Genomic DNA, 27,558 nt, shown 5'->3' with positions numbered 1-27,558 from the left:
AGAGACCTCTGAGAAGTTGGGGGGGTGACGGGTGGGGAGCCTCGAAGAGGAGGGGCCTGTAAGTGGGAGTGAGGGGCTCTGAGGAGGGGGGAACCCCCAGAAACCCCATAGCGAGATTACCTCACTTGGCGAGACCGGCAACGCAAATCAACATTAATTGGTCCGCTTAACGAGGTCTTATGGTTTCTCACCCCAAATGAAGATTTACCAGCTGATTCGCCAGCACCGCACTCGCCAGCCACCCACTAACAAGGTTGAGCAGCACATAAACTGCACTTGTTCGGCCAACCCAGCCAGCTCGCAACAATGGTGCCCAGGAGACAGGCCCAAGATTCGGGGACGCTGACCTGGGGAGGCTGCTAGACACTGTGGAAGCCAGGAGGGATGTCCTGTTTCCCCGAGGGCAGCCAGTGCTGCCTGGGGTGAGGTGGCGGCAGCTTTGTGCACCGGGAGTGTGAGCAGGAGGACAGGCCCCCAGTGCAGGAAAAAGGTCAATGACCTACACTGGGTAGCATGAGTGAGTAGACACTAACAACAATGCCCCCCCCCTCCCCCTGCTGAGACCTTTCCGTCCCCACGGGAGCATCCACGCCACAACTTTCCATGTGACCCCAATTCTTCCCTCCACCCTTCACCACCTTCAACCCCCTTCTCAGCAATTGATGGGGGTTATGGATGGTTGGTGGGGCACACAGGCAGGGACAAGGGTTGCTACCAGAACGTGTGCACATGATCCGGGGTTGGCATGTTGGTGCCACGTGCAGTTGCCTCCCCCCCACCCCCCCCAAGGCAGCCAATCCCTGCGGAGGGGCCCCCACCCCCAGCCAGGGTTCCCCCACCCCCTCACCGAACACTAAGTTGGCATGTGCAACGCCCCCTGGGCTCTTTGTCTGTGAGCAAAGATGGCTACTCACCTTGGCTCACCACAGAAGCCCATCCGCCAGGTTCACGTTTTTCAAAAGGAGTAATCGGCACCAGCGTGACCACTTGCTAGGGAGGCTGCTGAATCGCGGGAGGCTGTTGGTTTAGGGGTGGCTCTCATTAATTGTATGGAAATGTGGCTTAAACTGTGATAATTCGTTTCTTGCCATGCTACGGCGAGATCCCGATTTCGCCGATGGGGACTGGCCGGTTGCATCGCAAACTGTCTGGCGCCCGACGCAGTTCTCATTTTTCTGCCTCTCCCGCTGTTCACCGGCCTCGTTTCGCTTGAGCGAGAGAACGAGGCCGGAGAACCGCGCCCGAAGTGTGGGCTAAACCGGTGAGAAACTCCCTGAAAAACCCGCAACAAATGAACTTAGAAATTCTTTGCGAGAATCACGCCCAAGAACTTAGAATCAGAGACAGGCCATTCATGAGAGGCATAATGAAACGCTTCTTCACCCAAAGAATGATAGAAGTCTGGAACTCCCACCCACAAAATTAAGCGGTAGAAACTAGCTCAATTCAACATTTTAAATCTGCAATCAATAAATCTTTGCAAACCGGGGATACAAAAGAATATGGAGCCAACAGAAACAATTTATAAAGCACCCTTAATGTAATAAGTGTCCCAAGGCAAATCACAGGAGTTTCCAAAACAAAATTTGATGCTGAGACACATAAAAAAGATATTGGGGCAGATATCCAAAAACATAGTTTTAAAGAACATCTTAAGGGAGGCAACAGTTTAGGGATGAAATTCCAGAGCCAAGAGCCTCAGTAGCTGAAGGCACATCCACTAAAGTGGAGCGATTAATATCAGGCATTCTCAAGAGGCCAGAATTAGAGGAGTACAGGTATCTTGGAGTGTTGTGAGTCTGGAAGAGATTACAGAAAAATGGAACAGCAATGTCATGGAGGGACTCAAAATCAAGGATGTGAATTTTTAAAAGCAATGCTCCGTTTCACCAGTTGGTCAATGGGGCTTCCCATTGTGGGGCAGCCCCACGCTGTAAGGAAACCCCCGGGCTTCTGGCAAAACGGTGCATCCCGATGGCGAGAATCCAGCCTGATATATATATATATATTTTTTTATATATATATATATATACCAGAGTCTTCCATTCATCACAAGATGGAGTCACAGGAACAATGGCCATTGATTTAGGAGGACATGTGAGAAAAAGGGAAGGAGGGTTTGGGCATTCATGTGCAAGAATGGACAGGTAAAAGGTTTATTCTTTAAGGAGGGTGTAAATTGACAATTTGAAGGAAACTTCCAGACTTGTGATTGGTACTAGGTTACAGATCAGTATCTCATTAAAAGGTGGAACAGGGTCAAGCAGCTCAAGGACCTATTCCTTCCCTGTGTTTGTACATTTGTTCAATTTTCATATGTTGAATGTTTGGTGCAACTCATCTTTTATTTCAGATTTCCAGCACTTCTTGGTTCTTTCTTTAATTTTAATCTGTATTCCTGGGCAGAGTTGTGGCGCAGTGGTTAACACTGCTGCCTCACAGCGCCAGGGACCCGGGTTCGATCCCGGCCCCGGGTCACTGTCCGTGTGGAGTTTGCACATTCTCCCCATGTCTGCGTGGATCGCAGCCCCAGAATCCAAAAAGATGTGCACTGTAGGTGGACTGCCCACGCTAAATATCCTCTTAATTGGAAAATAAAATTGGGTACTCTTAAATTTTTTAAAAAATGTTAATCTGTATTCAAACCTGGAAGCTGCAAAGCTTGACACATGTGCAAACATCCTCTGAGACCACCCCCTCATCCCTGGGGTCCAATACACCAGGCTAGGGTGGGTAGGCTCGGGCTTAGGGTAAGGGGTTGACCCCGATCCCTCCCTCAGGGTAGCGGTCCCGTGTCTGGACTGCCCCTTCCAGCCCTGGGCAAGCTGAAGATCACTCTTGGCATGGTGATCCCAAGCAGCCCTCTGTCCAAAACCATCACCCTTGTCTGACCTGTTTAAATTCTAAAGTGGCCTTCTCGCTCTGAACTGCTCTGCCTGACAGCTGATGAGCAGATAAGACAGCTCATTGAAGATTCCAGCCAGGAAGACTTTCTCCCTCAGCCCATTTCATTTTCAACCTGTTCCAACAATCCCTGTGGGGAAGTGCTACATGGACTCATACTGATGTCAAAACATGGCTAATTGCTGTTGCTTCCTTAACTATCCAAACAAACTGAAGTTTGTGAGCAGTTTTCAGTAAGGCGGCCTCACATGTTCATGCAGTAAACTACTCCTACTCACTGTATAAACAGAATCCTACACATTATATCCCTTTCCTTTTAAATATTGTGAGATACATAATTAATTTTGTTACAGTACCATAATCTATAACCATAAAAAGTACTCCACTAGAGTTTAAATTTATGGGATCTTACTGTTCAGGCTCAACATAGTCTGATTGCACAGTGTATTCACTGTAAATACACCAATAGCTTAACAAAGACCACAGGGCAGAATTTTCCTGACTTGAAGATGGGGGTGCTGGGAAATAGAGGTGTGTTGGGACAGCTCCTCGTGTATTCCTGAAGCCAAGGCACTTTCACCTCCATGATGTGGCAGCTAATTTACATGTTTACGGCCCTATTGGGTTAATTTTCCAGCCTCACCAGTATTCAGCAGAGTACTGTGTAGTTTAACAGTGCAGCCTTTTGTGGAAGAACAAGGTTCCAGCAGTCACAGGCTCCAACCCACATAAGCTATTCCCCCATGGGCCCAAACAGCCAAACGGAGGGATTTCTTTGCCAGTCCGAGGTACCTACCACCTTCCACCCTCTAAAATAATTATTTGTTTTTAAATCTTCAAGGGTGCCTCCAAGATCTTCTGCCTGCCTCAACAGCCTTTCAGATAGGGCTGCCAACCCTCTGGGTGGGCCAGCCGCATTAGGGTGACGAGTACAGTGACAGCCAATGAAGAGGCAGCCTATGGGACAAATGCTGCAGGTGGCGAGCTTCCGACAAGCGCAGGCTCGGGACCTCCATTTGGTCCCAACATCGGGAACTTGAGGCCTGTGGGAAAATACTGCCCAACAACTCTGCATCCTTAGTTTTTTTTTAAAAAGCATTGTCCGTGGGAAACAACAATTACTAAACAAAAATACTGATTGTGAAGTGAAACCACCTGCAGAGCAAACGTACTTCACAAGAATCAAATCCAGCAATAAGCTGCCATATCCAAGCATCTGAAAATATCATCATCATTCTGCCAATAGTGATGATACCTCATGGATCGAAATAAAAAACGGGTCTTTATTTCGATCATCACAAGAAATACTGAACCTCCCACACTTTAGACATAATTACTGAGCAGCCCAATTCAGTGATATTGTTACTTGGAATATAACCTGACTGTAGAACCTTGTATGGCGTGGATGTTGAAACCTCCCAATTAATCGTTCCTTACCCTAATCTGCCCTTAATGCATCCACAGAGACTAGAAAAGCAAAGGAGCATGCTCTGGTTGCATAAACATTATTGATTCCACGGCTGCCCCTCTACTCCCTAACCTGGCAAAATAAATCAGAGGGTACTAGTTACAACAAAATGGGTTTAAAGTCTGGAATGAGAAGAGCATCATAAGGCTTGAACAGTTTGGAATAGAATATTACAACAAGGAGGCCATTTTGTCCATTAAGTCTGGGTTCTCTTACAGAGCAATCTAGATAGTTCCAATCCTGCACTTTTTCCTCACATCCTTTCAATTTTTTTCTCCTTCAGGAATTGATCCAGTTCCCTTTTGAAGATGACTATTGAATCCTGTGTCCACTGCCTCATCAGACAAAGCATTCCAAATTATAAACACGCTATGCCCAAATGCAGCAAGACCTCAATAATATCAATATCCAGGCTTGGTCTGAAAAATGGCAACTAACATTTGCACCACACAAGTGCCAGTCAATGACCATCATCAAAAGCGTGAATCTAACCATCATTCCTTGATATTCAATGGCATTACCATCACTGAATCCCCCACCATCAGCACAGGTTATCACTGACCAGAAACTGAACTGGACTAGCCATATAAATACTGTGGCTACAAGAGCAAGTCAGATTCTAGGAATCCCGCGGCGAATAACTCACCTCCTGAGTCCTCAAAGTCTGTACGCCATCTACAAGGTACAAGTTATTAGTGTGATGGAACACCCACCACTTGCCTGGATACTTGCAGCTCCAGCAACACTCAAAAAGCTTGACACCATCCCGGACAAAACAACCTGCTTGATTGACACCGTTTTCACATACACTTACTCCCTCTACCACTGCTGACCAGTGGCAGCAGTGTGTACCATCTACAAGATGTGCTGTAGAAACTCACCAAGGATCCTTTGGCAGCACCTTCCAAACACATGACAGCTACCATCTAAAAGGATAAGGGCAGCGGGTACATTGGAACACCACCACCTGGAAGTTCCCTTCCAAGCCATTCCACAATCCTGGATTGGAAATATATCACCGTTCCTTCACTGTCTCTGCATCAGAATCCTGGAACTCCCTCCCTGACATCACTGTGGATGTACCTATATCACACACTACAGCAGTTCACTTCAGCAGCTTATAACCACATTCTCAAGGGCAATTAGAGATGGGCAATAAATATTGGCCGAGCCAGCAAAACTCACATCCCACAAATAAATGTTTTTAAAACTTGCTGCATAAAATGTTGCATTAAAATGTTTCTGGTCATGTCCTCTCTGGTTCGATTCTCACCTAAATCACCTAAAATCTGGGCCCTCTGATGATTGAACCTTCAACCACTGAAAACATTTTCGCTTTCTATTAAATACCTGTATCAAATTTCCTCCTAAACCTTTCTCTCCACCTTCTTCTCTGCTGCTCTGTCTATCTTGATCTTTCTTTACCTATGTTCCTCTGAGCTTCTGATCTCCCTCCTTCCCCTATCCCCATCTAAACGTTGACAGTCATCTAAGTTTTGTATACAAGTTTCACATTGCAATTTCTCCAGAATTTGAACATGTAACCCCACCTAGTGGGACACAGTGTTCAGTGATTTGAAATAAAAGCTTTCAATGAAATGCTTCTGAGCCAAAACAATAAAAATATATCAAATAAATATTTACCCAGAGGATTTGTATCATTCACAAGTGACTTCCACAACAGTTATCATCTAAAGTGAGAGAACACATTTCCCAAGGCAGAAATTTAAACGTGCCTAAAAATTATCTGAAACACTTTAAAAGCCAGTCACCGGTGGCACATCACAGTAAATATGCCATAACTGCACATGTGAGTGTTTACAACCAGGGAGTTCTTCATACTATGCCTCAAAGAAAATAAGACCATAAAAACATAAGAAATAGAAGGGGGCAGGGGTGCATTCAACCCTTCGAGCCTGCTCCATCAGAAAATTATAGAATCCCTAGTGCATTCAACCCATCAAGCCTGCACCACCCCCCACTTCCGGTGGCGGCTATTAAGGAGTAAGTCGCACATTTGGTGGCTCCCGCTCTGATCGGACTTTTGGACCTTTTCCCCCGATTTTCTACCGGTCTTGAATTGTAAAACTGATGACAGAGGCAATTGTGTACTGAATTCCCACATCGGTGCATGGAGAGAAGGACGAGAGGGGCTCGTAAAAGCAGAAACAGAAAGGCAGAGAAGGCTTGGGCTGAAGCTGCAGCAGGAGACAGCATGGCAGAGGACCGAACCTGTGGTTTGTCGACCCAGCGGTCAATGGAGCAGCTGATGCAAGTTATTCAGGAAGGCTTTGCTAAGCAGAAACGGGACTGCTTGGACCCGATAAAAGAGTCAATTGAGCGGCTGGAGCTTAGATTGGACACCCAAGAGCGGGCAATCCAGAAAATAGAGAAGGCACTGGCTAAGCAGGAGGAACATCAAACTGCTGTGGAGCTGGAGGTGGGGATGCTGAGAGACCAGCAAAAAGGCTGCTGGAGAAGGTGGATGACCTACAGAATAGGTCCCAACAGCAGAACTTGAGAACCATTGGGCTCCCAGAGGGTTCCGAAGGAGCGGACGCTGGGGCATACATAGCGGGTATGTTTGAGAAGCTGCTGGGGGAGGGGACACTCTCCCGACCCTTGGAGGTGGACAGGGCTCACAGAGCGCTCGCGAGGAAGCCGCGAATGGGAGAACCCCCCCCCCCCCCCCCCCCCCGAGGGCAGTGGTGGTGAGATTCCACAGGTACTAGGATAAGGAGCGCATTCCACAGTGGGCCAAGCAGACAAGGAGCTTAAGTGGGACAACAGTATCCTGTGGGTTTACCAAGACCTGAGTGTGGAGGTGGCCAGGAGAAGAGCAGGCTTCAACCAGATTAGGTCCTTTTTAAGAAAAAGGTGAAGTTTGAGCTGTTGAACCCGGCCCGTCTCTGGGTCACGTACGAGGAACAGCACTTTTATTTCGAGTCGCCTGAGGACGCGCTGGACTTCGCGAAAAGGAAAGGACTGGTGGTGGACTGAGAACTTTTGAACTTTGCTGCAACGTTCTTGTTTTTTTCTTGTTTTTCCTATCTTTTTTTAAAAAAGTTTTTCATTTTTCGTTTTGTCGAAGTTGTTTGTAATGCCTTTTGCATTGATTTGGGAATAGCGGTAGAGCTGAGTGAGTTAAGGTTTTCATTTGCACTCTTAGGGGATGGAGGTGATCTTGGTGTTTTTCTGTCGGGCAATTGTGTGGTGATTGTTTGATGTTGGAGTATGTTTGTATGGGAGGGGGTTGGGGAGGGAACAATAGGTGGGAGACTATCCAACTCCAGGGATGGGAGCCACCAAGCTAGCTAGGCGGGCTAGCTCATGGAAGCACAGTGGGGGGGGGGGGGGTGCATGTTTGGTTTATTAGAGGGGTTGGGTTACAGACTGTTGTTACCGGGGGGGAGGGGCGGTAAATGTTCTGCTTACGAGGGAGGGACTTGGGCTAAGGGACAGAGTGGAGGTTGGGGACGGAGACTGCCTTGGGGCGGACCGGTGGAGGTGCGGACCATGGGCTGGAGGCGGGCCCAAAAAAGGAACATAGAACATAGAACAGTACAGCACAGAACAGGCCCTTCGGCCCTCAATGTTGCGCCAAGCCATGATCACCCTACTCAAACCCACGTATCCACCCTATACCCGTAACCCAACAACTCCCCCTTAACCTTACTTTTTCTAGGACACTACGGGCAATTTAGCATGGCCAATCCACCTAACCCGCACATCTTTGGACTGTGGGAGGAAACCGGAGCACCCGGAGGAAACCCACGCACACGGGGAGGACGTGCAGACTCCACACAGACAGTGACCCAGCCGGGAATCGAACCTGGGACCCTGGAGCTGTGAAGCATTTATGCTAACCACCATGCTACCCTGCTGCCCCTTTTTTTCTTTAAAATATCTAGCTTGTTCTCTCTGCAAAGCACTTCTAGAACAAATGGAAATGGCTGATCGGCGAACAAGGGGGGGGGGGGGGGGGGGGGGGGAGGAAATGTGCCACCCCCCCCCCCCCAACTAGGCTGATCACCTGGAATGTTCGAGGGTTAAATGCGCCGGTCAAGAGGACACTTGTGTTCGCGCATCTTAGGGGAGTAAAGGCAGACGTGGTAATGTTGCAGGAGTCGCACCTTAAGAGTAACTGGCCAGATTAGATTGAGGAAAGGCTGGGTCAGTCAGGTCTTTCACTCAGGACTAGACTGAAAGACTAGAGGGGTCGCGATCCTGATCAATAAGTGGGTGATGTTTGAGGCGGGTAGAATAGTCTCTGATGTGGGAGGTCGATGCATTATGGTCAGTGGGAAACTGGAGGGGGTGCAGGTGGCATTAGTAAATGTGTATGCGCCAAATTGGGATGATGTGGAGTTTATAAAGAGGATGCTGGGGAAGATACCGGACCTGGACTCGCACAGGTTGATCATGGGATGGGACTTCAACACAGGTATTGACCCTGGCTTGGACCGGTCAAGCTCGAAAACGGGCAGGGTGCCAGCAATGGCAAAGGAACTAAAAGGGTTCATGGAGCTGATGGGGGGGGGGGGGGGGGGGGGGGTGGATCCATGGAGATTTGGGTAGCCGAGGGTGAAGGAGGTCTCCTTCTACTCACATGTGCATAAAGTGTACTCCCGGATTGATTTCTTTATTTTGAGCAAGGCCTTACTGGAGGGGTGGTGGACACGGGGTACTCGGCGATCACAATCTCAGACCATGCTCCGCACTGGGCCGCACTGGGTTGACCTGCAGGTTAGTAAAGACAGTAACCAGCGCCCACAATGGAGGTTAGATGTGGGTCTTTTGGCTGATGAAGGGGTGTGCGGGCGGCTGAGGAAATGTATTCAGAACTACCTGGAAATTTCAGCAGCGGTGATCTGGGAAGCACTGAAAGCGGTGGTCAGAGGGAGGTGATCTCGATACGGGCCCATAGGGAGACGATGGACAGGGCAGAGACGGACTGACTGGTAAAGGAGATACTACACATCGACAGGAGGTAATCAGAGACCCCAGAAGCAGGACTTTTAAGAGAACAGCGGAGGCTACAGGCAGAGTTCGGCTATTAACCACAGGGAGGGCAGTGGAGCAGCTGAGAAAGGCGAAGGGGGAGATCTATGAGCATGGACAGAAGGCCAGCAGACTGCTTGCACAGCAGCTTAGAAAGAGGGAGGCAGCCAGGGAGATAGGGAAAATAAATGACGGAGATGGGAACCTGGTTGGAGATTCAGCAGGGGTGATAAGGCGTTTAGAGATTTCTACAGTAGGCTGTACAAGTCGGAACCCCCTACGGGGCCGGAGGGGAAGAGGCACTTCTTGGATGGGCTGAATTTCCCAAAGGTGGACGGGGTGCTGGCAGAAGGGCTGGGGGCCCCAATCAGGTTGGAAGAGATAGTGGAGGGTCTGAAGGCCATGCAGTCAGGTAAAACCCCGGGGCAGTACAGGTACCCAGTGGAGTTTTATAAAACGTTTTTTGGGGTATTGGGGCCGGTGTTGATGAGGATGTTCAATGAGGCAAGGGAAAGAGGGGTGCTGCCCCCGATGATGTCACATGCCATGATTTTGCTGATTCTGAAGCGGGACAAGAACCCGGAACTGTGTGTGTCCTACAGGCCGATATCCCTGTTGAATGTGGATGCCAAATTGCTGGCCAACATTTTGTCCTCCAGGATTGAGTGTGGTGTTCCGGACGTTATTGGGGAGGACCAGACGGGGTTTGTTAAGGGTAGGCAGTTGGTGGCCAATGTAAGAAGGCTGTTAAACGTGATCATGATGCTCCCGAAAGGTAGGGAGGTGGAGGTAGTGATCGCAATGGATGCAGAAAAGGCTTTTGATCGGTAGAATGGGATTCTCTGTGGGAGGTACTGGGACGGTTCGGATTTGGGCGGGGCTTTATTGACTGGGTCAGGTTGCTGTATCAGGCTCCTCTGGCAAGCGTACGGACAAATAGGACAACATTGGACTATTTTAGACTGCACTGGGGGACAAGACAGGGATGCCCCCTCTACCCACTGCTGTTCGCGCTAGCAATAGAGCCGCTGGCAATTGCTCTGAGAGCCTCAAGGGGCTGGAAGCGGCTGGTCTTGGAGGGGGGGGCTTGTGGAGCACAGAGTCTCGCTCTGTATGTATCTGACCCAATAGAGGGGATGGAAGAAATCATGAGGATTCATGGGGAATTTGACCGGTTTTCGGGTTATAAGCTAAATATGGGGAAAAGTGAGATATTTGTGGTCCAGGCGAGGGGGCAGGAGAGGCAATTGGGGGAGCTGCCGTTTAGATTAGTAGGAGGAAGCTTTAGGTATCTAGACATTCAAGTGTCGCGGGAATGGGACTGGCTGCATAAATTAAATCTGACCCGACTAGTAGACCAAATGAAGGATGATTTTCGGAGATGGGACACGCTTCCGTTGTCACTGGCTGGGAGGGTACAGACAGTGAAGATGAAGGTCCTTCCGAGGTTCCTGTTTGTATTTCGGTGTCTCCCCATCTTTATTCCGCGGTCCTTTTTAAAACAGGTGCACAAATTTATCACTGGCTTTGTTTGGGTGGGCAAGATCTCGCGAGTAAGGAAGATAATGCTTGAGCGGAGTCGGGGAGAGGGCGGACTGGCGCTGCCAAATTTTAATAACTATTACTGTGCGGCGAATATAGCCATGATCAGGAAGTGCGTGGTGGGGAGGGGTCGGCATGGGAGCGTATGGAGGCGGCTTCATACAAGAGCACCAGTCTGGGGGCGTTGGTAATTGTGCCTCTGCCATTCCCGCCGGCACGGTACTCTGCCAGCCCCATGGTGGTGGCGGTCCTGGGAGTCTGGGGGCAATGGGGGAGACATGTGGGAGCAGAGGGAGCATCGGTCTGGTCCCCAATCTGCAATAATCACCGGTTTTCCCGGAAAGTATGGATGGGGGATTCTGAATATGGCGGAGAGCAGGGATTGAGAGGATGGGGGACATGTTTATAGAGGGGAGCTTTCAGAGTATGAGGGTGCTGGAGGACAAGTTTGGGTTGGTGAGGGGAAACAAATTCAGGTATCTGCAGGTGCAGGACTTCCTATGTAAACAGGTGTCAACCTTCCCGCTCCTACCGCTAAGGGGGATTCAGGACGGGGAGTTTCCAGAGGGCGAGTAGGAAAGGAAGCGTCTCGGAAATTTACAAGGAACTTATGGGGTCAGGGGAGACGCAGACTGAGGAGATTAAGCGCAAGTGGGAGGAGGAGCTGGGAGGAGAGATGGAGGATGGTCTATGGGCGGATGTGTTGAGTAGAGTCAACCCGTCCGCAACATGTGCCAGGCTCAGTATAATACAATTGAATAATACAATTCAAGGTCGTTCATCAGGCTCACATGACAGTGGCCCGGATGGGCAGATTCTTTGGGATGGAAGACAGGTGTGCAAAATGTGCGGGAGGATCAGCGAACCATGTCCACATGTTCTGGACATGTCCAAAGTTTAGGGGATTTTGGCAGGGGTTTGTAGATGTCATGTGCATGATGTTCAAACCAAGGGTGGCACTGAGTCCAGAGGTGGCGATTTTAGGGGTGTCGGAAGACCCGGGAATCCAGGAGGAGAAAGAGGCAGACGTTCTGGCCTTTGCTTCCCTGGTAGCCTGGAGACGGTTACTATTAGCTTGGAGGGATTCAAAGCCCCCAAAGTCGGAGACCTGACTATCGGACATGGCTAGCTTTCTCTGTTTGGAGAAAATCAAGTTCGCCTCGAGAGGGTCACTGTTAGGATTCGTCCGGAGGTGGCAACCGTTCGTTGACTTCTTCGCAGAAAATTAATCGTCAGCAGCAGGGACGGGGGAGTGTTAGTTTAGCTTAGAGTAGGGGGTTAATAAAGGTGGGACCTGTAAGGAAGGGAGACGGCTTTTGCGCTATATTTATAGTTTGTTGTTGTTACAATACCAAAAATACCTCAATAAAATGTTTATTAAAACAGCAACCTACCTATGTCTCATCATCTGCCCTATTTCCGTAACCTCACCTAACCTTTGGACAGTAAGGGGCGATTTAGCATGGCCAATCCACGGAGCTTGCACATCGTTGGACTGTGGGGAGGAAACCGGAGCACCCGGAGGAAACTCACGCAGACAGGGGGAGAAAGTGCAAACTCCACAGAGTCAACCAAGGTTGGAACCAAACCAGGGTCCTTGGGCGCTGTGAGGCAGCACAGACATAATTAAGCATCTGTGAGATAAATATCTGACACAATTTATGCTGTTGGGATCCTATTCAAAACTGAGACTGTCAAGGAGTCTGGATTCTGTTTCTCAAGGCCAGGACAAAAGACCAAGCTTGTAAAATGAACAACACCTTTACATCGTGCCTTTTAAAATACACTCAGTCGGCTTTCTTCCTTTCTACATTTAAAAGATCTTCAAAGCTCTTCTGCTGTTCTATTAGTGATATTTAAAATTAATGACGCTCGATAACAAGTCACTGAACAATGAGAATAGTGACAAAGGAATAGGAGGCCTTTGAGCCCCTCAACCAGGTCATGGTTTATCTATATCTGAAAATAGTCACATTTCTCTGGTTTCCCCTCAAAAGTAAAGTGTCTAATTCCTGGTAAATTCTTAGTGAATCTTCCTGTACCATTTTGATGGAATTGATATATTTCCTAAAACAGGTACAATATTCTAATTGCAACCTAACCAATACTTAGTATAGATTTAGTTTTAATTTAATGCTTTTTAAAAAATACATAAATATAAAATATTTTTAATTATTTAATCAAATTCTTTTCAAAGATATGTGTATCTGAACCACAATACTTTCTGTTAACTGTACATCTTTTCAAGTTTTACCATTTGATATATATGTCCTCACCTTACTCAGCCTTCCAAAACATATCGGGCGCGATTCTCCCGATTTACGAAAAATCGGAGAATAGCGGGCGGCGTAAATTTTTATGGACACGCTGGTCCGACGCCCTCCCGCTATTCTCCCCCCACCCGACACGAATCGCTGCCCGCCGTTTTTTTACGGCGAGCAGCGATTCACTCCTGGCCGATGGGCCGATTTCCAAGGCCTTTACGGCCGTTTTTACAAGCGTAAAACACACCTGCTCTGACCGTTCGTAAAAACGGCCGTAAAGTCCCGTTCTCGGGAACCATGGCACCGATTGGCACGGCCGTACCACTGGTGGGCACGATCGCGGGCAACGGGTACTTACCCCGCGCACTCTTTCTCCCTCCGCTGCCCCGCTGGATCCATTCGCGGGGCGGCTGAGGGGCATACCGGCCCGCGCATGCGCGGGTTTCACGCATATGCGCGATGACGTAATCCGTGCATACGCGGGTTGGAGTCGTCCAATCCGCGCATGCGCGGCTGATGTCATCTGACGCGTCAGCCGTCGCTAACTTTGGCTAGCGGGCTTAACAAAATTCGTTAAGCCTGCGATGCCGGCGTTCACGGCCGCGCGATGCTAGCCCCGACCGGGGAGATGAATCGGTTCCCGGTCGGGGGGGCGGAGGCTGGCGTCAAATGCGCCCGTTTTTGACGCCAGCTTCCCGATTTTTCGTAACTCGGGAGAATCGCGCCCATCATCTCACATTTCTCTGCATTACATGTAATTTTGTCTATCTTCCAATTCGACTAACTCTTCATGTTCTTCTAAAGTTAACAGTACTTTTCAAAGACAACAATGATCCATCCTTTTGTATCATCTGCAAATTGTGACATTTTGTTCCTTGTCCCCAATTAAAGGTTTTTAAAATATATATTAAGAAGAATGATTCCTTCACTAGCCTGTGGATATATCACTATTTACATCTCTGCAATCCAAAAAACATCCATTGAGTACTAACCTGTTTTCTGTCCTTGAACCCATTTATTATCTATGCTGCCATACTCTCTTTAATAGCATGTCTCTATTTTATACGCATGCCTCTACTGCAGCCCTCATCAAAGGCTTTCACAGAATTTCTTTTATCAGTAAACGACATTATTACCTCGAACATTCTACTAAACTTGTCCTTGCCTTTTGCAAATCCATGCTGGCTGTTCTTAATTTAAGTCCATTTTCTAGGGCAGTCTGATTTTATGTTAGCGGCTTTAACGGACTTTTATAGTTATTCCTTTCCCCTTTTTGAACTGAGGTATACACTGTTAACATCCCAGTATTCTGGCACAACTTCCAGATCTAACAATGTTTGAAATGCTACAATCAGAGCCTCTGTTATTTCTGATCGGACTTCTTTCAGCAATGATTTGGTGCATTCCATCAGAGCCCTCAGCTGCTTTTACTGTGTTACATCTTTTTTTCAGTAGATCTCCCTCATAGTCAATCTATCTAATTGCTCCATAACTTCTTACACCCTTACAATTGTAGTATGCTCCCACACTCTGAAAGGTCGCTACCATACTCTGAAAGCTGAGGCAAAGGACTCCGTTAATCATTGCTCAGGATTTTCTGATCCCACCCACGGCGGGAATCATCGCAGGTGGGATAGAAAATTTGACGGACAAGCCAAAGGCCCGTTGACTTCAGCTGGGAATTTCAAATCCTGGCCAAATGTTCCTATTATTCCTTCATGCCAATCACAATTTGAGTTCCTTTTCCATCTGTTTCATCTACCCTCTCTTTAACACTTCTTTTACTTTCTGTCTGTTCATAAACTTCTTCATTATTTCCCTTCATTACCTGCCAGACTTTTCATTTTATTTTTCCTCCCATCTAATTGATTTCTAATTTGCTTGCTATTCTTCTGTTCATACCTCTAAACTTTAACATATCCATTAAAATATTCATCCAATTGAGTAAATTTACTTTCTTTGCCTTCATGCTAACCAAATGGAGTCGCACATTTCCACCCTCTGCGCTTTCATGCTGTGATGGAAAAATAGTTGGATAGATCCTGTGTCCCTCTGTCCAACCATTCTGTCCCTTTCCTCCAATGGACCTGATGTATCATATTATTGTACAAATACCCAAAACTATGTGCTCAATGTAGTGTCCTTGTCCTCTAATATACAGCGCTGTGTCTCATTTATAAAATTGTTTCAAAACATGTTTTAAAGTTGGGACATAAATCATTACTTCTTTGAGGTCTGCTTGTTTTCCCTGTTTCAATTTGTTTCTAGTTTTGCCTCCCAGTGTTTACAAATTGTTACAGAAATTGTAAATGATATGCAAATTAAAAACACGTATCATTCTAAAAGAAGAGCTGATAGTGTGATGTTCCTAAATGTTAAGAAATCCACACTATTCTGTAAAAAAACAATAATTAATGTGTGGGTGATCTTATCTCAGGATTCAGATGATGCTTGATCTTTACTCTTGTAGTTAAAGGTGTCAGCTGAATCTCTCAATGGTTCCTACCTCATAAAAACTCGCTTACTAACCTGAAGTTAATAATGATCTTTATTTTCACAAGTAGGCTTACATTAACACTGCAATGAAGTTACTGTGAAAAGCCCCGAGTCGCCACTGTACAGGTACAGAGAGGGAGAATTCAAAATGTCCAAATTACCTCACAGCACGTCTTTTGGGACTTGTGGGAAGAAACCGGAGCAAAACGCGCAGGCACGGGAAGAACATGCAGACTCCAGACAGTGAACCAAGCCAGGAATTGAACCTGGGACCCTTGAGCTGTGAAGCAACAGTGCTGCCAACTGTGCTACTGAGTATCAGTTAGAACACTGCACATCATTTTCAAATGCAGTGACAGCCACAAGCACGCTAACTGCTATTATTTGTTTTCACATCTTCTAATCTATTCTATTACCCTGTATATTATTTAAATTCTGATTTCCATTTGCCACTGGTTCACTTCTATGTTAAATACATTTAATTCACATTGGTTTAGTGCGCCATTATTCATTTTAATGCCGTTCAGTTATTTTCTTGCTTGGATATTTGCATTACAAACATATACATTCACAATTTGGAAGTAAAATATTTGCACAATATAAAAATATTGTGCTCTGCATGTCGAAATGTCCTGCTTTCTGATAGCAAACTAGATTTAGACATGGTTAATATAGCTGGGCTAAAGTGGGGTCATCAAACTCTTGTAATGCCTGACGGATTAAAAGTACAGGGTAGCATTCAATGAGACAATGAAGAGCTGGGAGATGGCATAAGACAGCAGCCAGAGAGGAAAATAAGGAGCCAGCACAAAACACCAACCAATGAGGGGATAAGGGGGAATAGTGGTCTATGAGGGGATTGAGCAAGAGGCACATTCTTGGAAGAATGCAGGGACACAGCAATGTCAATGGGTGAATGCAATAGATCAAGGAACTAAGACATAACAAGACTGCGATGAATGAAGAATAAGGAGATGGTAGTGCATGAGGGAATGAAGTCATGCATTCACAAAGGTATCTTTTGAGGGGAAAATGAGTGACAGATCACAGGAGAATGCTCAATGGGGGGGATGAAAGGTCAGAGCAGGAGAGAACAATCATTGGCAGAAGGAAAAAGTCGGAATATGAGCCAAGACTCAATCGTGAATAAACGAAGAGGAGTGACAAGCAGAGGACATCAGCCAGAGAAAGGATATGGCACAAAACATGATAGTGGCCAATGCAGGGCAGGCACTGAAAACAATTTGATGCTGTTCTGGGCTCTGTTTTGCTTATATTACTTGTTGATCACCAATGCTTGGACCTGGTGGGTTAGCAGCCTATTGTAGCACCGACGATCCTTAATGTACAGGAATATGATGTGTTTGCTTTTACCTCGCCAGCCGAGGGTGCCTCAGCTCCCGGGGGTTGACCTCCTTTAAGATGGCGCTGAGGCCATCGGGCGCCCCGCACCGACCAACAAACCCCGGAACCAAGCGGCGGAGCGGCAAACACCGGCGGACTGCAGACTGGGGCCGCACACTTCCGCCGGAACTGCTCCTGGGCGGGTCTCTCCGTGCCGGAGCGGGAGAACAGCACCGCCTCCGCAGGGGAGGGAGAGATCCAGAGGGTGGGAGAGAGATCGGAAGAGGGGGAGGGATGAGGGATGCAGAGATCGGGGTGGGGGAGGGTAGGAGAGATGGGGACGGAGAATTCGGGGGGAGAGTGTGATGAGGGGGAGATGGAGGGGAGAGAGATCTGGGGTGGGTGCAGACGGGGTGGGGAGAGATCAGGGAGAGGGTGCAGAGGGGTGGGGGAGAGAGATGAGGGGGGAAGGAGAGATCGGGAGTGGGCGGTAGGAGAGATGGGGGGAGGAGAGGGAGGGAGAGATCAGGATGGGGGAGGAGAGATGGGGGTCAAGAGATCGGTGAGGATGGAGGCAGAGAGATCGAGGAGGAGAGAGAGTGATGGGGCACGTAGAGGGAGAGATGGGGGGGGGGAGAGGGAGAGATGGGGGGGGGGGGGGGGGAGAGATGGGGGGGGGGGGGGGGGAGAGATGGGGGGGGGGGGGAGATAGAGATCCGGGGGGTGCAGGGAGGTTGGGGAGCGAGAGATCAGAGAGGGGGTGGAGAGATCGGAGACAGGGGGGAGAGATTGGGGAGGGTGGGAGAGAGATTGGAGGAGTGAAATGGAGCGATATTGGGGGAAGGAGAGGAGTGGGGCAGATGTTAACATCCTGGATGAAAACACTCAACTATTTGCAATTTGTAAAACTGAAGAAATGTTCCTGCACGGCAGGAGTGATAACATGGACCCATGGGTATATTTTATGTTAAAACAAACTTTAATTTAAACACAAAATTAACCACATTAGCAACAACAAAATAGTGTTACAGTTAAAAGTTACAGCAGTTCACAAGGAAATGAGAAAACCTTAACTTACTTCCTAAACATGCTTCTAAATTTCAACCATGTTTCTATTTGCTTTTCTCAGTGCAGAATGTTTTGAAGAGAGAATTTTTCAGGAGCAAACAAACATCTCTTATCAGATTAGAGTTCTGGAACCAACTGACTTTTCAGCCAGATCAGGCTCCTATTAACTCCATCATTTGTACCCAAAGCATAGAGCATTCTTTTGTCTCCTTACAAGATGTCCATTGACTTGTTTAGCCAGGACCAAACACAATTCCCCTCATAAAATATCTACATCCCGGTGGTCTTTCAAACATAAAAATATGCTATTAGCTAGCAATCTGTAAACAAGTAAATGGTTCTCAACATCTATTAGAACATTTCACCAGAAAATCTATGATTACCTCACTTTTATGAGTAATTATTTTTTTTGCAATAATGTTATTAAAACCTGGATTAAGATACATGTCGACAGTATGATCGCTAGAGTTGTGATTACCTCACTTTCACGACACCTTAACCACAGCTCTAGCAGTCATACTGTGTATTCTAAACAAGGTTTTAGTAACATTACTGCAAAAAAAATGACAATTGCATTCATCATGGGGAGAGAGATCTGCGGAGGGAGCCAGTTCCGGGGAGCGGAGAGATTGGGATGCAACAGAGGGTGGTGGGTAGGAAGAGGGTGAGGGAGAGATGCATTGGAGGGAAGTGAGTGAGGCGAGGGAAAAACGAGCAGGAGGCAGAGAATAAAGGGGAGGCAGAGAGTTACAGGACAGGAAGAGCATGACGGAGGGAGAGTGCAGGGGGGTGCGAGGGAAAGGGCAGGCATAAAGGGGGAGCAAGAGTAGGGAGGAGAGGATGGGGAGATGAAAAGAGACAGCGGCAAAATGGTCGGATAGAGAGGATGTGGGTTGGAGGCTCTGGAGAGGTGTGTGCGGTAATGGGTAGAGCAAGAAAGGGGAGGGGGAAGGAGATGGGAGGCAGTGGTTGAGCGTGGGTAATGTTGAAAAGGAAGGAGGAGAGGAGAAGGTTGGGAAGTGGCGTGGGACGGGAGAGTTGGAGATGAGAGAGGTGCAGAGAGAGAGTGACTTTACAGAGACTCACAGTGTGGCCCCCTGTCAGAGAGTGCTGTACCGGGAGTATCAATGTGGCCCCCTTTTCTGTGACATTTCTATTATAAATTTATATGCTCACATTTATAAAGGCGCTACTTATGTAAATACTATGTTTTAAACCACCTTTTCATCAGTGGCTGCAAAACCCACATCTCAGAAGAGCCATATGGACTTGAAACATTAGCTCTGTTTCTCTCCACAGACCTGAGATTTTCCAGCATCTTCTATTTTTTTAACCAGCATCTCATATTTTGCATCACCCAATTCTTTAGCCTGTACTGCAAGAATATCCCATACTCTTAAGTAACAATTTCCTACGTTTCTGTAATTTTTGTTACTAAGTTATCAATAATATTACATTAATCCCATTACGCCTGTGTGGTCTCATTCAATTATCCCTCAAACCCTCGCCTCACCTGAACATTCCACATGGTCTTCACTACACATGTGCAACTGGTTCAAAAACAAAGAAAAATGAAACTGAAATTTCACAAATAGTTCAACAACATTGGCTCTTTCCTTTTTCCGTAGATTTAAAAGGTGGCTGTATGGACACTTGTCAACCTTAGATACACAAATGATTGCCAAATCCTCTATAAAACCCACATGGAAATCGGTGCCTAGTTTCAACCTTGCAGTGTTCTGATATTTCAAATAAGCTATGGCATTGTTATGACCACGGCCAATGACAATTGCTTTAAATTTCAAAATCTCAAAAGTGTCACTGAACTTTTTGCTGATGAGATCAGTACGTGTTTTCTTCTTGTTTTTAGAATAGCAAAAAGGTTAGTCAAGTTTTCCGCTGGGATTTGCTTTGCTCAGCAATTGTCATCGACTGGTCATAACAATGCCGTGGCTTATTTCAAATATCAGAACACTGCTGCTTTTAAACGGATGGTGAGAAAGATAAAAGAGTTCAGTTCACCTCTTTTCCCTGTAGGTAACAATTTGCAAGGTTCAAACTAGGCACCGATTTCCATGTTTCAATCTGACACAGGCTAGACAATTTGTTGCTTTCATATAGAATAACCTTAATGTCTGCAGCAGATTGTTCACCCTGTGAGTCAATATTTAAGCACACTGCAAGGACCAAGATTTAATTTGCAAAAGCCTGATGTCCATAGCAAAGTAAAAGAAAAGTGAGACAAAGTGAAGAGGCATGAAACTTAAGATGAGTTCAGTGCATGTCAAAAGGCCATGGTGAAAAATAAGGGCCGGAATTCTCCCCTACCCGGCGGGATGGAGTGGCGTGAACCACTCCGGCGTCGGGCCTCCCCAAAGGTGTGGAATTCACGCACCTTTAGGGGCTAGGCCCGCACCGGAGTGGTTGCCGCTCCGCCGGCCGGCGCGAACAGCCTTTGGCACCCCGCCAGCCGGGGCCGAAAGGCCTTCGCCGGCCGGCGGAAATCCACGCATGGGCCAGAGCGTCAGCGGCTGCTGATGTCATATCGGCGCATGTGCAGGGGAGGGGGTCTTCACCATGGCGGGGGTGGAAGAAAAAGTGCCCCACAGCGCAGGCCCGCCCGCCGATCGCGGGCCAGGCCACCGTGGGGGCACCCCCCGGGGTCAGAACGCCCCCCCCCGATCCCGCCGGTACCAGAGATGGTTTAAACCACACTGGCGGGAAAGGCCTGTCAGCGGCGGGACTTCGGCCCATCGAGGGCCGGAGAATCACCACGGGGGGACCGGCGCTGTGCGATTCCCGCCCCCGCCAAATCTTGGGGGGGTCGGAGAATTCCACCCAAGGAGTACACTTGACATAGGACATAGAATATACAGTGCAGAAGGAGGCCATTCGGCCCATCGAGCCTGCACCGACCCACCTAAGCCCTCACTTCCACCCTACCCCCGTAACCCAATAACCCCTCCTAACCTTTTTGGACTCTAAGGTCAATTTATAATGGCCAATCCACCCAACCTGGCCATGCTTGGACCGTGGGAGGAAACTGGAGCACCTGGAGGAAACCCACACAGACACGGGGAAAACGTGCCGAATCCACACAGACAGCGACCCAGTGGGGAATCGAACCTGGGACCCCAGTGCTGCGAAGCCACAGTGCTAACCACTATGCCGCCACGCTGCCCAAAGGTGGTGCCCATCTGTCGAAATTTATGTGTTCTTGGTTGGGTCGGAAAATTGTAAAGCGACTAAGTGCATTCACATATCTTGTGAAGGTTAGAGACATTCTGTCAGTGTCATGTAGATCATTTGAAAGGAAATCTGAAAAAGGGAGAACACAAACTTTCTTATAGGAACATAAGAACAGCAGTAGGCAATTCAGCCCTTCGAGCCTGCTGTGCATTCAATACTAGCATGGCTGATTCCACACTTCAATGAGTTTTCCCCACACTATCCCCATAACCCTTTATGTTATTGTTAATCAAAATTTTCTCACTCTTTACATTAAATATACAGCCCACTGGGGTAGAGAATTCCAAAGATTCACAAGCCTCTGAGTGAAGAATTTTTTCCTTATCTCGGTCCTAAGTGGCTTCACCCTTATTTTGAAATTGTGCCTCCTGATAGACTCCCCAATCAAGGGAAACATCTTACCTGCATCTGATGCACCAAAGTGAAAATAAGAAAGAAAGTGAAAATCAAAAAAAAACCTCAAAAGTTTGCAGGATTATAGAATCCACCAGTAAAATAAAGTGAATTGGGGTCTTCAATGAAGACAAGTCAATCAATGTCATACCCCCAACCATTAACTGGAATTGGCAGTCAAAGTTCAGATTTGACACAGCCAGAGATGTTGGGAGAGTCGAGTCAAACTAATGGGAATGGAAGAAGGTAACCAATTCTCAATTATTTTTCTGTCTTGAGTAACAGATAGAAAACAGAGAGTAGGAATAAATTGGTTATTCCCCAGATTGGTAGTCTGTGACTTGTGGGGTACTTGTGGGCTATTCACAATCTATATCAATGATTTGGCTGAATGGACCAAATGTAATATTTCCAAGCTTGCTGTTGACACAAAACCTGGTGGGAATGAGTTATGAGGAGGATGCAAAGAGGCTTCAAAGGGATTTAGATAGGCTTAGTGAGTGGGCAATAGCATGGCACATGGATTATAATGTTGAAAAATGTGAAGTTATCCACTTTGGTAGGAAAAACGGAAATGTGGAGTATTTCTTAAATGGTGAGAGGTTGGGAAGTGTCAAAGTCCACAGGGAACTGGGTGTCATTCATGAGTCACTGAAAGCTAACATGGAGGTGCAGCAAGCAATTTGGAAGGTAAACAGCATGCTGGCCTTTATTGCAAGAGGATTTGAGTACAGGAGTAAAGAGGTCTTGTTGCAATTGTATAGAGCCTTGGTGAGACCGCACCTGGTGTATTGTGTGTACAGTTTTGGTCCCCTTGTCTATGGAAGAATACACTTACCGTAGAAGAATTGCCGCAAAGGTCCAGCAGACTGATTCCTGGGATTGTGAGATTATCCTATGAGGAAAGATTGAGGAGACTGGGTCTGTATTCTTTCGAGTTTAGAAGAATGAGAGGTGATCTCATTAAAATGTACAAAATTCTTGAAGGGCTCGACAGATAGATTGCGGAAGGATGTTTCCTCTAGCTGGGCTGTCCAGAACAAATAATAAAATAAATTAAATAATAATAATAAATTAAAAACAAAAATAATAATAAATAAATAATAATAAAAAAGAAGCTGTGCTCCTGATAAGGAGCTGCGCTCTGAAAGCTAGTGATTCCAAACAAAATTGCTGGACTTTAACCTGGTGTTGTAAGACTTCTTACTGTTAAATTTCAGGTATTGTTGATGTTGGTTTAGACATATTGTATTCTGTGAATACACTATTTAACATTTTAATGTGTAATCTTTTTCATAAGTGGGGTGGGAGTGTAACACATTGTAAAAGTGAGCATGTTATACTGCTATCTTTGTTGCCGAGTTGTAAATAAAGTTGTTCAACAATAGCACGGTCTGACAGTGGTTGGCACAGCAGCCTCACAGCGCCAGGGACCCTGGTTCAATTCCGGCCTTGGGTGACTGTGTAGAGTTTGCAGGTTCTCCCCGTATCTGCGTGGGTTTCCTCTGGGTTCTCCGGTTTCCCCACACTATCCAAATTTGTGCAGATTAGGTGGCATGGCTGAGCTCAACAACTTGTTGCAGGCTACAAGTGGCAGACTCAAAGGGCATGCAAAAGTGTTTTGCTCCTGCATTAATTCCTGTTTGAATTAAAGCTTAGTCTTATATCGATCCTTTCTACATTCTGTTCGCAAGCACATGTTTTTTTCTTTCTGGGATGACCCATGATTTGTGCTTCCCCAGTGCCCTAACCTAAAGCTCACTTTGGGCGCTAGCATCTGTGCCAATGCTAGAGGCAGGTGGAGTACTTGGCTGTAAAGCTCAGTGCTGTGAAATCCCCAGACTGCGTAGATTTATCTACCGTAAGAAAAAGGTGTTCATTTTGTTGCCTTATCACAATGCTTGAAAATGTATCCAACTTCTTCAGATATGTGTGCACAAATACAGGAATCATTTCTCACACACACAGAGTCCCTTTAAGTGATAAGACAAATGGCCGGTTAATGTGTATTTAGAGTTCCTGGTTGAGGGGAGCTAGAGGAGAGATATTCTTGTTCTTCTTCAGTACCATGGAAGTTATGTTTAACTTCCATCAGGGTGACTAGACGAAGATAGGCAAGATCACGATTTAACATTTCATCTGAAAAGAATGCTTCATACTCGACAAGAATAGAACAGTCCAGAGTTTAGAAGAGTGAGGCGACAGGATCAAAATCTTTAAGATCCTGCGGGGTAGTGACAGGGTGGATGTGGAACATGTGAAAGTGAAAAAAGTGAAAATCGCTTATTGTCACGAGTAGGCTTCAAACGAAGTTACTGCGAAAAGCCCCTAGTCGCCATATTCCGGCGCCTGTTCGGGGAGGCTGTTACGGGAATCGAACCGTGCCACTGGCCCGCTTGGTGTGCTTTCAAAGCCAGCAATTTAGCCCTGTGGTACATGTGGAACGGGATTCTCCGAACCCCCCCCCCCCCCTCCCCCCAGCCGGGTCGGAGAATCGCTGGGGGGGCGGGGGGCAGCGTGAATCCCTGTGCCCTGCGCCCGGCCTGCCTCCAACACAAGATCTACCAAATGCCTTCTTCACCCCAGGGAGAAGAGTCTACCCATGACAAAGTAATCTATCCTCGAGGACATATGGCGCACCGGGAGAATAAACGAGAACTCCTCATCCTGCAGAGTGCATAAACCCCCACAGGTCCCCACCCTTTTGTCTCCTCCATGAATACAGAAAGCACCTTTGCCATCACAGAAGGGGCCGACGACTTCAGCTTTGAGCGGTCCAGCTTCGGGTCAAATAGACAGATTTAATCCCCCCCCCCGCTCCCGAATTAGTAGGTGAGTGTCTAGATCCGGAATTGCGGCCAACAACCGCATTACAAACATTAGATCATCCCAAATCGGGATTTGACTTTCCCTCCAGTGCGCCTGCAACCATTGCTTTCCAGCCCCCCTGATGAGCCAGGACCTTCCCCGCCTGGGAACGAACTCTCTTATATATTAAAATTGTCTAGACCCTGCCTACCGGAGCCTGGTCTGGTCCCTCACCCGCAAGTGGGTTTCCTGTAAAAACACCACATTGGCCCCAAAACTCATTAAAGGAGAAAAATCTCACCCTCTTCACAGGTGCCGCAAGGCCCAGCATATTCCAGGTGAATAGCCTTGTCGGGAATCTCTTTTCCGCCCCCCACACCTTCGAGTCAGCCAATTCCGTTGTGATGAATCATCCATTCATTACAAATTCCTAGGTCCCGGGCCCACCAAAGATGGCCAAGAGCCGCACAGAAAAGATGAGACAAAGAAAATCCCCTGGTCACTGTTAGCTCTCCACCCCTCCCCCCATCCTCCCCACTGTCCCCCACCCAATATCTCCTCTCTGCCCTCCGCCCCGAGCTTGCAGACTACCTGCCACCTCGGCTAACCCCTTCCCGCTACCAAAGATACAAACTAGACTCATTGGGCGGGATTCTCCGACCCTGGCGGCGATTTCTCCTGCGTGTTGGGCCGAGTGCCCGCCCAGTTCGGCAGAGTCCCGCCGGCGTTGTTCTCATATGGTCCTACCCGGCGGGTCCTCAGCGGGGGGGCAGCCTGGTGGTGGGGAGGGGGGACCCGTCTCCGGGGGCCCGCGATCGGGGCCTACCGATCGGCGGGCAGGCTTATCCCGGTGGAGGCCTATGTTCCTCCGCGCCGGGCCCCTGTAGGTCTCCGCCATGTTGCATCAGGGCCGGCGTGGAGATGACAGCCCACCCGCATGCGCAATCTCGCGCATGTGCGAACTCGCGCCAGCCATGCTCACGTATTGGCAGCTGGAGCTGTGTGAAATGCTCCAGTGCCGAGCTAGCCTCCTGTGTGGCGCAGGATCGCTGACCCTAGGGGCCAGATGACGCTGCCGTAAAACGCCGGAGCGTTTTACGACGGCGTCAACACTTAGCCCCAGGATCGGAGAATCCCACCCATTGTGCCTCAACAAAACTGGCCGAACAAGTATCAGCCCCTTCCCCAACTCCACTCCCATTCACTAGCTTACTCCTTCTTACTAGTGAGGTAGACCCCACCCACGGTCCCTGTCCAAGATAACAACAAAAAGAAAGAACATAATCCCCCTCCCTACACAATTGGCCAAACACCAGCCCCCTTATTCCCAAGTACCGTATCAATCACCACTTTTACAATTCCCAATGGCCCTGGCCTCCCTCCCATCACCCTAAGAAAATCCCCCGACATCCAGAAAAACAGTGATTTAACACACTATACTACCACATCTCCAACAAACCCATTCGGCCTGCTCCAGCGTGTCAAAGTAATGGGGTGGGATTCACTGTTGCCTAATGCCGAAATCGAGGCCGGCGCTGGTTTGATTCCGGTCAGCCATTCTCCACCTCCACCGAAATGGCATCATCGCCTTGCGTGCTGTGCGCCGTTGCAAAGGCGTTGCCGCATCATCGCCCGGCCCTCACGTGATGCTCTGCCACAGATGGGCCGAATTACCAATGGCCCAGGGCAAGTGTGGTCTCAGCCGTGAGGGAACCCGGTGTGGAGGCTGACGACTGTGTCCAGCGCCGCCACACTTGGTTGGGATCTGTGCCGCTGGCTGGGGGGGGGGGGGCTTCTGGGGGACGGGTGGGGGGGCTGTGGGGTCGCGGATGGCAGGTTGGTTCCGCGCATGGCCGCCGCCATGTTGTATGATGTGACTGCTGCAGATAGTCAGCCTTGTGCATGCTCGGCCTGGGCGGCCTGGCCATTCTCCAGCTGTTTTCGGCACGGGAGCTGGGAGTTTTACCTGGTGCCGGTGCTAGCCCGTCACTGGTTCCGGAATCAGTGAGGATTTCACGCAGATTTTTTGGTCGGAAAAGATCACATATTCTCCGCTGGCGTCAACACTTATTTGCTGAAACGGAGATTCCAGCCCATGGTCGTTTGAGTCCACCTTGGCTCTCAATCTTGCTGGATACACCATCCTGAATTGCACTCCTTTGTTGTACAACACCGCCTTTGACTTGTTGAAGGCTACACATCTCTTTGCCAGCTCGCTCCCGATGACTTGGTAGATCCGCACTGTGTGTCCCTCCCAGTCAATTGTACGGTTCTTCTTGGCCTACTCCAGGACTGCTCCTTTCTCTGAAAGCTATGGCAATGAATAATCACTACCCACCATTTGACTGTGGCTTCTGCCAGAGTACCCAATGAGTCCTATCCAACTCTGGAGGGGTAAACACTTCATCCACCCTCCCCATGCCTGCCATCAGCCAAGATAATATCTCCAATAAGTACTCGGTTAGCCTCGAGCCTTCCAGCAAACCACAATCCTGAGATTTAATCCCCTTGACCTGTTTTCCAAGTCCTCAACTTTTGCCTTCAAGAACAAAGAACAAAGAAAATTACAGCACAGGAACAGGCCCTTCGGCCCTCCCAGCCTGCGCCGATCCAGATCCTTTATCTAAACCTGTCTCCTATTTTCCAAGGTCTACTTCCCTCTGTTGCCGCCCGTTCATATACCTGTCTAGATGCATCTTAAATGATGCTATCATGCCCGCCTCTACCACCTCCGCTGGTAAAGCGTTCCAGGCACCCACCACCCTCTGCGTAAAAACACTTTCCACGCACATCTCCTTTAAACTTTCCCCCTCTCACCTTGAAATCGTGACCCCTTGTAACTGACACCCCCACTCTTGGAAAAAGCTTGTTGCTATCCACCCTATCCATACCTCTCATAATTTTGTATACCTCAATCAGGTCCCCCCTCAACCTCCGTCTTTCCAACGAAAACGATCCTAATCTACTCAACCTTTCTTCATAGCTAGCACCCTCCATACCAGGCAACATCCTGGTGAACCT

General features: G+C 48.0%; 1 protein-coding gene across 1 annotated transcript in view; it reads right to left on the bottom strand.

The window, feature by feature from the left end:
• Positions 1 to 17,236, bottom strand: part of fam204a (family with sequence similarity 204 member A) — a 106,511-nt gene extending 89,275 nt beyond the window's left edge. The window contains exon 1 of the mRNA XM_038822027.1: positions 17,050 to 17,236. The gene's annotated coding sequence lies outside the window, so the exon portion shown is untranslated. The remainder of the gene's footprint in view (positions 1 to 17,049) is intronic.
• Positions 17,237 to 27,558: the final 10,322 nt, after the last annotated feature.

Source organism: Scyliorhinus canicula, chromosome 16 (genome assembly GCF_902713615.1).
Source record: "Scyliorhinus canicula chromosome 16, sScyCan1.1, whole genome shotgun sequence".
In the NCBI taxonomy this organism is placed as follows: domain Eukaryota; kingdom Metazoa; phylum Chordata; class Chondrichthyes; order Carcharhiniformes; family Scyliorhinidae; genus Scyliorhinus; species Scyliorhinus canicula.
The sequence above is the reverse complement of the archived record's forward strand: the minus strand, read 5'-3'. Positions and strand labels throughout refer to the sequence as shown.